We start from the raw sequence: 12,666 nt of genomic DNA on the forward strand, positions 1-12,666 counted from the left end.
GGATTCTGATTCACATTTTCTCATTCAAAAAATGGAACATTTCTGTTGAATCATCTCTCCTGCAATTATAGCTGGGCAACTAATCTGGAAGCGGCGAAACGATTCTTGAATTGAATTCCTATTAGGAGCACTAACTCGTGCTTCTCCCCATTATCACTATCAACAATCTCATCTATTTTTAATTCCAACACCACAACCACAATATATCTGCTACAATGCAGGCAAAGTATACCTAGAAACGCAGCAACCGTTCTGCACAGTAGAAACTGAGCTTTCGCAAAATGCATATCTCTCACGATCTCCATCACCATCGTCATCACGTGACGTTGTCTGCAGGTGCGAAGGATGTGATCCCAGTTTTCAGGAATCAGACTATAGGGTGGCTGATTGATAACCTGATCAAGAGAAGGAAAGATGCTTGCTTTGATAAAACAACTGGGAAAGCAAGTTTAGCATTAAACAACAGATTAGGAAGATAACCACTGTAAAAACATAAATGTCCATATCCAGGTTGGTTTTCTGTCCAATCATGCTCCTTAGTGGAAATGAAGATAACAGAAACGATATAAAGCATTCCCATATTTACAGCACCTAAACTCAACCTGATCAGCCTAAAGAGATTGTTGCACAGTAAGCCCAAAACTGAGATTATGTATAGCTTCACAAATCAAGACACTCTGCGTAATCACCCAGAAACACAAACACGGCCAAATACTTTTGTCAGCTGGATAAGGTGACAATTAATGAAGCTCTCACTAATCACACCCCCAATTCCAATCTAAATAAAGCATAGACATAGCATATATTAGTATCATACAATTTGTCTGTTGCAATTGTCTCTGAAATGTAGACACATTTCAAAGCAAAACTAGCATTCAGAAACCAGAAACTTAAAAAATCTTCCATGTATTCATTGCAAAACACATGAAGCATATGACCCGAATCCTAAAATTTCAAGCACAACATGAAGTGAGCATAAACATAATTATATAACAAATAGATATAGGCCGGAACAAAACTCAATCCCGACTTCAATATGTTAAAAGATACAAGCCCTGAAATCCTACACAAAAACTGGGGTATAACAATGACATGTAGTTCTATCTTTAATCTCATCCAAATCATTTAACATCTCACACTATTTCCATTGCAACACTGATTATTTTTCCCACGATTACGAGCAAGCTTCTTCGAGTAAGAAGAATTCCACTCCCCTCCATCCTGTGCATAATAATCCATTGGATAATCCACACCCTTTTGCATATTGCCATTTCCACAACAACCTTCATTCTGGCCACATTCTGAACTGTCATTACACTCTAATTTTCTCTCCCACCACCCAGGCAAATCCCCTAGTGCAATCTCAGCCTCAAAGGATGTCAACAACGGCTTCTTAAAACGCATCTCCCAATCAATAGACAGTCTGGGACATTCAATCTGAACCCAAGCCTCAACTGCACATCCCCGAACAGCTCAATCTTCTTAGGCGACAATTCGGATATCAAAACCACCATAAAATCCAATCCTTTATCCCTCATTTTCCCTTCCAACCTGTTCAACAACACAGAAGCATTCCCTTGCCTGCCTAACGTCCCCAATACAATTCCCCATGTTTTCGCCCCCCTTTGCTCTCTCTATCGCCTTTCTCCTATTCTCCTTCATCCCCACGTGATCATACTCCTCCAAGAACAGCTTCCCCAAATAAGGATCATATCTAAAAGCCTTAATATCCGGATTTGCAATCATAAACGCCTCCAATGGAACCTTCCATCTGCCACAAAGATAATCACACTGTCCTTTCCCGCACAATCTTGTATCTTCACGCTTGGTGCATGCACCCGAGGACCTCACCCGCAGAAAGGGGCTTCGATTGGGGAATCAAAACCCTAAACCCTAATTTCTCCAGCTCCGGCTTCACCACGCGGATCGCATTGGAAATTGAATAGTTCCAGCCATGACGAATTACTGATCTGATCAGGGCTGAAATTGAAATTCAGCTCGTGGAGGAGCTTCCGCGCTGTTGATTGCGATCTCGACGAAGATGTAGAGCACGGGACGGTGGTGGAATCGATGGGGACGAGGCAGCTGTGGCCGAAGTGCACGAGGAGGTGGACGTCGACGGCGCGCGCGGAGAGGTCGTCGACGCAGCAGGCGCCGTGGTGACGTCGCCGAGGATGAAGCAGTGGGTGACGGCGGCGAAGGTGGCGAGGATGTCGGAGATGACGAGCGAGTACATGAGGAGGCCCTCCGGGAGCTGGAGAGCGACGCGGGTGGCGTTGGAGGAGCGCGCGCGCCAGATGATTTTGTGAATCTCGAAATGTAGTTGGCTGGGAGGAGGGAGATGGCGGCGTTGAGCGCAGCGTCGTTGAGGAGGGAGTCGGGGATTTGGTTCTTCACGAAGCGCTTGGGTCGCGGTTTTGGAGGAGGCTGCTGCTGCTCCAGCACTAACTGGTTGGGGGCGATTGGTTCAGCCATTGTCAGCGGCGGCGGCCGGAGATTGATGAGAAATACGCTCTAGTGCGTGTCGGGCGAATTCCCGCTGAATCTGATGACAAAATTAGACTTGGATTTGAAGTTGGACTCTTAACCTCGGCCTTATACTAAGCCCATTTACATGGCCCAGACGATATTTGGGCTTACACTCCGAATTCAAGTAAGACATTTAATTTGAATATTGGTAGTTAGACATAATACTCGGCGTATCTCTTTTTAGTATCTTGGCAATAATTAACCATACTTCACACACTCATATTTTATCCTCTTTTCGCATCATTATAATTCATAAGATCATTATTTTATCATCTTAAGATTTAGTTTATTACTCCCTACACCCCCTTAATTTGTCACCCAACATGAATGTTAAGAAATGAAACAGAAAGTAAGTAGAAAAGGGAATGGTACGAGAGTCTTATTTTTATATATTAATTTTATAATAAAATGTGAATGCAAATTAATAAGTAGAATGTGTGATCCACTACAAAAAATGGTAAAAGTAAAAAGTGACCAATTTAGAGTATTTAGGATTTATGGATTAGAATTTCGAAATTAAGTGTAAAAATGTCCGTAATTTGAAAAAGTACTATGAAAGTAACTTGAATTTCATTAAAATTTATAAATGGTCCGATCTTGGAAAAATGCTCGTCTCTCTAGACTCCAAGTGCAAAACTAGTCAGAACGAGGTCATTACTATATCTGAGGTACAACAGAATCTGATAGCCGGTCAAAAATGGCATGAATATATTATATTCTCAATAACCAGTCGCTGAAAATTCTAAACTAACAGCTAGTAAGTCAGGCTGGAGATCAAAGCAGCGTCACTGCCTTGATCTAAGTTAGGGGAGTGTAAAATAGCTACAGATATTTCACCATACCACCACCTTCAACACTCAGCTTTGTAGCCTGTAGCTGCTTTCTCTTTGGCCCTTTCAACTGCTGCTGCAGCTTCTTGTTCATCTGCGTGCATAAACATTTAACAAATCAAGATAACAATGTGAATTATCAAAGTCACCAGCATTAGCAATGACCATCGGTTGCATATCCACCGATATGAAGGATGAGAAGGAGCATAAAGAATGATACGATCGACAAGTTTACTTCACATTCTTCAGTAGCCGTGGAAAATCAGAACCTAACTGTTGTCAAGATCAATGGATGACAAATGCATTGACTTGACGATGGTAAAAACCTGATGCAACTACGACAAAAATATTCCCACTTTGCAAGCCTCTGTGACTCAAAAACAGTGATTACCATATAGTACTATAGAAGGCAAGATCGAAGTTATCAGTTAGAGGCAGAGGATAACATAAGCATCTAGATATGCCATATAACCAAAGATATGCAAGTTACGAGTAGTGCAGAACTTCAACAATGACTTCTGCAGAGACATTGAACTGTAGTACTCTCAAGAAAAAAAATACATATGCGATCATGGTTAGAAAGTAAACATAGAGATTCAAACGATAAAAATGACCAACAAAGATTGGCACCAAATGAAAAATATCCAGATTTGGGTAGATTTAATTTTGGGTTCTGTGGTGCATAGTATTGACATGCCTAGAAAGCCAAAATAAGTTTTTGGAGAGGAACTTTCGCGAACTGGGAAAGAATTACAAACCTTCGCACGATGCTGATCTTGTACCACTTGTTTAGCCCGAGCTCTCACTTTATCTGGATCAACCTTGGACTGAGGACGAACCAAAATCCATTGACTTGCTTCTGGTCTAGAAGCATGCTGATTAGAAGATGACAGGCCAGATTTTACCCCCTGCAAATTAAAAAACAACATTAAGAGGCACAGTTATGATATTTGGAGACATAAGGTATATGGTTCAAACTTCATAGTGATGTCCAAAAATTGAAAGATAAACATATCAACATACTTTGGAGATTCTTTTGATAAATCAATCACAGTCTGCAGATGGCATTCCTGATCCTTTGCTCATCACCCTATAAAAATTTAACAAGGGCATTGGCTCAGCATTCAGATAGGTTGACAGCAGAATATTCATGAAACAATGTATACCTTTTGACAGGAGGCCGCCTCATAACTCTTTCTTTCATCGTCAAAGTTCTTCATCTCCTCAAACCTTGTGCTCTTGTTGAAAATTAGACGGCTCTGTATGAATAAAAAACTCAAAGTGAATACTGAATAGAGAAACAATCATGACAAAAATATGAACTTTACTCATCAACTTCTTTGTTCTACTATCAGCAGTGGCTGTTTAATCAGTTATGCCCACCACCCAAACAAAAACAGGGGGGGGGGGAGAGAACTGAACAGTAAACTGTATGAGAACTCAAAAGGAAATATAATCAAGCAAAGATACAAATAGTAGCCATTGTACCCATTTGCCAACCAATTCTTTAGCAAGTTTTCGGTTGCCTGTAGTCTCCTCATCCGATTTCGACAAAAACATAATGACCTGCCCCAAGTGTAACTCAGACATCTAGTTAGTCTTCAATTACTATAGCAGGAAGTAACATGTACAAGATCTTGCAAACTCCAACCTTTCCAAGGCCACTTTTCTTTAATTGTTCTCTTCGACCAAACTGATCCAAATCAATTGGAAGCTGCAGGGCAAGCACAAATATTAGCCTGCTGAGTACCAGAGCATAAGAAATATAGAGTAGCCTATGCATACATCAAACAGAATCCTGAGAACTGCAGACAGATGTTGATGTTTGGCAAACTCCCATCAGGTAGAGGCTCAAGCCAGTTCTTCAGGAGAGTCAAAACTCCATGATCCAAAAATTCTTGCTGGAGTTGTTTTCTACCCAAAATAACCCATGCAAACAATTATAATAAAAGAAATTATAGACACAACAGAAATTAAGACCAGCCAACTAACTTTGACAGGACATCTGTGAGAAGGGATAACTTCTTCAATTTGTTTATGGCAGGTTTTCCCTACTGATTAAGTTCGGCATCTTCCTCAGCAACCACCTCCAGTTCTGCCATAACACTTTCAACAAGGAGAGCAACCTCGGCAGCACTTTTTTCAGTTTCTTTCTTTTCTTGCCAATTTTGAAGAGCTCATTTATGTCTGCATCTTCTTCTCCTTCTTTAGCCTGCTAATGGCATGCATGAAACAAAATTAATAATTTATTACAAATTCCACAATAATTTAAATTAAGAAGAAGAAACAAACACATGCATTCAGGATTTTAACCAAATATATAAGTTGAAATTCCCTGCAAAATCAACAGAAGTTGGCTAAATTGTAATGGGAAAAACTAGGAAAAAGCTAATCACAGAGTCTCCGATTTGATTCTTAGTGTCACGGATGGAGGAGAGAAACAAATAAAAAGGTGTACACAATCTGGAGACAATATTCAGTAAACAGACCACCTTCTTAGCAGGAGAAAAGGAATGTTAGTTTCTAAAATTCCTAAGGACAATATATTTGGATGAGATTGCAAAACTAAATAAAATTCCAAGAAAGAAAAGAAGATAAGCAAACCTGGAGCATGACTTGGAGAGTTTTCATTATCACTTCCATATCGATGAGCAGGATCGACACCACTGTCATCAATTAAGTTATCATCATACATGGTCCTAACGCCATCTTGATCCTCCTATCAAATGAGACATGAAATCAATCAACATGATTGCTCAATTGTAGAAACAGATCAATCAAACAGCCATTTGTTTATTGACTCATGGGTTCAGTTGCTTTTTTACACCCATTGGAACCACGTTCAATTGTATGATTGTAGTTACTTTATAAATTAAGTTCATATGCATAAAAACACTAGTACTCCTCAAAGTAGCATTCCCATCTAATTTGGGCTTCAAACAACTGTAGCATTCCCAGAAAACTGAAACATAATTTCCACTTAAATAGTTCAGAGATTGATTTCATCTTTAACCACATAGACATGGTGGAAGTACAAAATGAAATTAAATTAACAGAGGCAAATTAACTTCATTTGTCAAATAACTCCCAAGGAAATTAATTCTAAAAAACAATTCCGACTTGGCAAAACAAGGAAAACCTCAGAATCACCACCCGCAACTGTGTCCCACATCTCCTCTATCTCGGGATCAGCTTCCTCATCCCTCAGTCCTCCTACTCCATTCCTCCTAAGCTTAAAAGAACAATTCAAGAGTGGAAAATCCATCGCGAAATTTATAAACTCTACGTGCTGAAAGCCTCAATTGCACAAAAAACCCTAGCTACATAGGCATGCAATAATCAACGCACAAACTCATCAATTGCAAATTACAACACCAGCTGCATTACTATCGAAAATGGAACTATACTTACACGGGTTATTTTCGTAGATCATCTTCGATTCGGAAAATACACTTCCCACAGCAACGCGAGCGCATATACAAGAGCTACAAGCTGCCTATGGCTGTGAATGCTCGTAACCGTTTTGCGGTTTCCTATGAAGATGTACGTCTTTAAATGCGCGTGTTTGGGGTGTATTTCACCAGAAGTTTTCGGTAAAATCTGGAAAATCAAAATCATCTCGACTGATGATAGAAATCAACGGGGTGAAGCAAATGAAGAAAATTAACAATTGCCTCTTCACGGATATATACGTCAAAAATAAGAAGATAAATACCTGAAAAATTAAAAATTAAAGGTTTGAAAATCCGCGGGCTTCTTTAACAAAGGTAACCGCTTAATAGGAGTATTTTATGTAGCTTTGGCAAGGTCAAAATCGTAATTATACAACTTATATTAGACTTATTTATAGTGAACTTTATACTCCCGTCCTACTAAAAATATCTTGTTTTATAGAAAAAGTATGACAAAAGTTAGTCGGATATAAGTTATCCTTTTACATATTCTCTCGTCACAAAAGAAGGTGACTTATTCCTTAGATGGTATGAAATTTTATGCAGTTTTATTTTATATATACAGATAAAAAGAGGTTTCTATTTTTTCTAATGAGACAGTCATTTTAAATACGATAAATAAAAAGAAAAATGAGTAAGACAGATAAAGTATTAGTTTTATAATAAAATATAAGTAGAGTAAATTAGTTGAATGTAAAGTCTACTTCTTAAAAATATAAGTAAGTGAAATAAAATATTTATTGTGTTCTCATATATATTGTCTCTCAAAAAAATTCACGGTAGTCTTAATGAGATATCTCAGTTCGTAAAGTTGATTTTGAGATCTTGTCAACGAGAGTAACAATTTTGAGATAATTTTAATAATATTAATTATTCCTCATCTAATTTTAATAAAAATTAATGAAAGCCATAATCGAGTACAAGCAAGATAGTTGAATAAAAAACCCTGAATGATAGGATTAGAGATGTCAAACTGGCCGAGCCGACTCAGCCCAGGCCTAGTATGAGCTGGTCAGGCCCGGCCCACCAATGAAATGGAGCTGCCTTGAGCTGGGCTTAGTAGGTTAAACGGGCTTCAATTGGGCCTTTTTACAAACCTAGGACTGGCCCGGGCCCAGGCCCACTAAAAGCCATAATCGAGTACAAGCAAGATAGTTGAATAAAAAACCCCGAATGATTAATGGGATAAAAGTAATAAATGAAACTTTCTTAATTTCTTCCATTGCTGGACCACGAGGCCGGTAGGGCCCATTTACAAGTTATAGTAAACGGGCCATCCGAGTCGGACCCCTAATCCATATCGGATCGGACCCGAGAGCTCCATACCTCAATCAATGTGGCGACATTTTTACGGCAGTACGTGACTTCATCTCAGCCGTTAAACAGTCCACGACTTGGATCCAATCATCAACCCTTAAATCCACGGTGGACACCACATCGGCGCTCTCTCCTCCCTCTCTCTGCTAATCATCGGGACAACGGCACAGGTCAGCAATGTCGACGATCTCACAAACCAAGCCCTAATTTTCTCTCTCCTGATTCCCCCAATTTGGGTTCTTTATTGTTTGCAGCTGAATTTCGGAAAATTGTCTGAATTTTTGTTTGTTTTCTGGTCCCCTTCCTCTTTGTAGGAGACACGTCTCTTTAATTGCAAAACTATTCGAATTCTTGTTCCAGCCGTGGTGTAGCTGAGTTGACTCACTGGTCGTATTCACCGGGTTTCGGCTCTTGTCTATTAGTGGTATAGCATTATTTTGGAATTATTGAAACCTTGAATCATTGTCTTGATAAGCTATGTAGTTATTTGAGTTGGATTCAATCTCTTATCTTTAAGCTATATATATGTATCCTTGGTTTGTTTCGTTTTTCCGACGATCTCTGGAGTGTGATTTATCGTAGTTTTATATGGATAATTGTAAATTTAAACTTTTTATTAGCTCAATTGGGTTCAGTGAATGTCAATTTAGTTTAAGGGTGTATTAGTATGAGGCTAAATGTATTGGCAGGTGAATTCTATATGCCTAAAAAAACATTCGAGTGCCTGATATCTTAATCTAAGATGGCCTGCATGTGCTTCAAGAGGTTGCTAGTTTCATGTAAAAAGTCATTGGCTTTGTGCAATTGAATCCATGTCCATCAAAATTAGAAGTGAATAATTTCTGTATGGTATTTCTGTGACAGAATGATTTGAAGTGAATACGAGCAAAACTAGAAGTAGGTTCAGTTTGAATCATGAGTGGCAGTGATGTGGATAAAACTCCCAAAGAAGGGAAAGAACTAAAGGAGCCAAAAACCCCTTCTTCTCAGGTTGGACGTGAACCTTTGTATTGATATAAACAATTTTGTTCATTAGAATGAATTTTTTTATATGTTCTTTTGGAATTTTCAGGAACAGACTTCCTCTGCATCTGGTGCAGTTCCTGCCGATTGGTCTGGGTTTCAGGTTAACATGTTCTAAGATATACGCACCTGGTCTTCCTTTGTTGATATCAACATAGTAACATGTTTACGATTGTTTTTTTTCTGCAGACATATTCTCCTATACCTCCACATGGGTTCTTAGCATCGAGTCCGCAGGCGCACCCCTACATGTGGGGAGTTCAGGTATGAAACTTTTGCAAAACAGAAAATTTGATAATCTTTCATTGCCAAGACTTATTGGTGTTAAGTTCCCTTATCTTGTTGGATAGAATTGACTTTGCCTAGATTTTATTGCTGTTCACTACTTGGCCCTTTGTAAACATAGTTTGTTTCTTAGTTGCATGCTTACTCTGGTCTTTGCAGCAATTCATTCCACCGTATGGCACTCCACCACATCCATACGTCGCCATGTATCCCCATGGGGGCATATATGCCCATCCGACTATGGCTCCGGTACAACATCTTTTCTTTTTCTGTTCAGTCATATTTAACAACCATGCTGTCTAGAGATACTCATAATCCTCTTATTTGTGTTTGAACATTTTAGGGATCTTATCCTTTTAGTCCTTTTGCTATACCTTCTCCTAATGGTATTGCTGAAGCCTCAGTGAGTCATCTTGTTTCTTCCTCTCTCTCTCTCTCTCTCTCTCTCTCTCTCTCTCTCTCTCGTTATTTAGTTCGTTCTTCTAAGTTGTCAAGTCAGAAAGTTATTCAATAAACTGATTAGAAATGTTTTCCAAATGTATCTAGTGCAATGTTCCAGGAAACATGGAGGGTAGATGGAAAGTCATCTGAGGGAAAGGGGAAAAACTGCCCATCAAAAGATCAAGGGAAGTTGGGGCAGTTTAAATATTGATCACAGGGAAGAACGACGAAACCTGGAAAAACATCAGGTGCCACAGAAATGGTGCGCACCCTAAAAGGTATGGATAATATGAGGAACAATTATGTGATGATGCACCAGTGCTCAATTAGTTAAATTATGTTCTGGAAAACTACAATCTATCGGCCTTTCTGTTACTTTAGTTATCACAAAAATTTCTTTTATATGGCAGACATTTTTATTCGTTTTTTTTCTGTTGTTTTTACTTATTTGGTGGCCTTAAGGTTCTTTTAGTTGGTTGTCTTTCTCATTTTTCATATTATGTCTGATCTCCCATGTTTTAGGACATATGATTATCTATTGTCTTTATGATGTGTCTTTGTCATCTCAATGAACTTTGCTGATAAAATGTGCAGTGCTGGAACTGCAAGTGAAGGTTCTAGTGAAGGAAGTGACGAAAAATTCTCAAAATGTAAGTTTCGTAGCAACAGTTGTCACTAATTTCATGAAATGTCGGGAATGTGCGCTATTTGTTTTAGGGAAAGATACCAAAAAATAGATTGATCAGAAAAAAACTAATTTTCATTTGAAGTTTTGAACTTTGTCTGCCTTTGCCTGTCATGTGTCCTTAAGATATTTTAAGCTCTAAAACACACGGCTTCTTGAAATTGATATCTCTGTTCAATTATCATATTTGCATGGCTTTTTTAAAAAGCTTTCCGGTTATCAGATCACTGTTATTTTTCATCCTGGTACTTAACTAATTTTTGGATACCTATTGCAGGAATCTCAAGAAAAGTCTAGTGGCAGGCCAGATTCTGGTGTGTTTTTAAGGAGTTCTACTCTTTCTATGCAAACTCAATTTTACTTAAGCTTTTTCTTTGACCCTTCTGTTATCTTGCTACAGCTGAACCACCTCAAAGTAGGGGTGCATCTAATAATTCTCAAAATGGTGCATCTCATGCAATGCCAAATCAAGCTATGGCTATGGTGTCGATTCCAGCACCGGCAGTGGGTGCTGTTAGTGGTGTTCCAGGTCCCACTACCAACTTAAATATTGGAATGGATTACTGGGGTGGTGCACAATCATGTGCTATGCCTGGAATGCGAGGAAAGGTCCCAGCTGCTCCAGTAGCTGGAGGAATTCCCCGCCACAACCTCAAGAGATAACGTGCAGTCACAACTATGGATTCAGGTTTCCCTTTCTTTGTATTTTTGTTAAACATTGTATTTCTTCTTGCTGAAAAGGAATTACACTTGTTCGTTCTCATAGAAACTAAGATAAGTTTAAAGTTAAGTCTACACTTAGATGGATTCTTTCAGTTTCCTGAATGAGAATGAGCAAAACGTTTGTGAAATGAACTTTTGTATATCATTGCAGTTAATTAGATTGTAGGTTTAACATAAAATTGACCTAACAAATTGCAGATACTTTTTTCAGGCTACTCATAATATTTTCATCTCAAAACCAGTGAAAGCATGGGTGAATATAGGATGTTGGCTTGACACATGTAGATAGATTATAACAAATTCAGACAACGTTAATTGAATTACAACTGACAAATTGAATTGATCATATATTTTCAGTGTCATCAAGTGAATTGCTCAGGCATACGGTTTGGTCTTGCATAATTGCAACTTGTGATTTGTAAAACTGCAGTTTCATACTAGTTGTTTCACACTGTGATTGATACATTGTATACCGTGACACCATCTAATTGCTATATGTTTTATAGATTTAAATTTAATCTTTATTAATCTTCTAAACTTGCTACTTATTTTTCTTGGGAAAATTGAGGTTTTGCTTCAGTGTGATCATTTTTATTTGTTTATTATTAATTTTCCCGAGACTTTGACTTTGTATATGCCTACTGAGAGTCCAGGATGAAAGGGAGCTTAAAAGACAGAGAAGAGAAAGCAGTCAAACAGGGAATCTGCTCGTAGATCCAGATTGCGCAAGCAGGTCACTCTCCGCTCCCTCCTTTTTTTGTGTTAGAATAATAATTCAAATTTTTAAAGATGTTTTTGGTTTCTTCCCATTGAATAGGCGGAATGCGATGAACTGGCCCAGCGTGCTGAAAAATTAAAAGAGGAAAATGCAGCTCTTAGGGCTAAAATGGCACGTATGGAGAGCGAGTAGAGTATGAGCAACTTGTTGCTCAGAATGCATCTTTAAAGGTATTTCCAGTTTTTAATCAATTGTTCATAGGATGTTTGTTCAAACACTCATTGTATAACTGTTTTCGGCACTTCTGAAGTTTCGAATTGGCGAAATGCTATGAGCTATATCGGTAATCTTTCCATAGCATGACAAGTATTTTATTCTGCATGTTTGTGCTTTTCCGAAGATTTTATTTTCTGATGGGAGTGATAATATTGGTTAACAGGAGAGACTTGGCGAAGTTAGTGGCGAGGATGATCCTAGGTGCAGTAGGGACGAGCAACGGGCTAGCAACAACGATGCTCAGTAATATCTGGCCCGTGTTAGCTTGATCTAACTTTCCATGACAGGGAAGCTGATATTTACGTAGTATGTAGCTAATATTCGCCAATGCTGACCGTCTTAGTTTCGACGCCATCCGAAGTTCTCGCTGTGACCAGTGTTTTATGG

At 38.7% G+C, this 12,666-nt stretch overlaps 3 pseudogenes; 1 reads left to right on the forward strand and 2 right to left on the reverse strand.

Annotated features, from left to right (window-relative positions):
• Positions 1 to 970: 970 nt before the first annotated feature.
• On the reverse strand, positions 971 to 2,521 carry LOC121781832 (annotated as a pseudogene).
• Positions 2,522 to 3,351: 830 nt separating this feature from the next.
• Positions 3,352 to 6,624, reverse strand: LOC121781697 (annotated as a pseudogene).
• Positions 6,625 to 8,142: 1,518 nt separating this feature from the next.
• On the forward strand, positions 8,143 to 12,611 carry LOC121781177 (annotated as a pseudogene).
• Positions 12,612 to 12,666: the final 55 nt, after the last annotated feature.

The sequence above is a fragment of the Salvia splendens genome, chromosome 20 (genome assembly GCF_004379255.2).
Source record: "Salvia splendens isolate huo1 chromosome 20, SspV2, whole genome shotgun sequence".
NCBI lineage: Eukaryota > Viridiplantae > Streptophyta > Magnoliopsida > Lamiales > Lamiaceae > Salvia > Salvia splendens.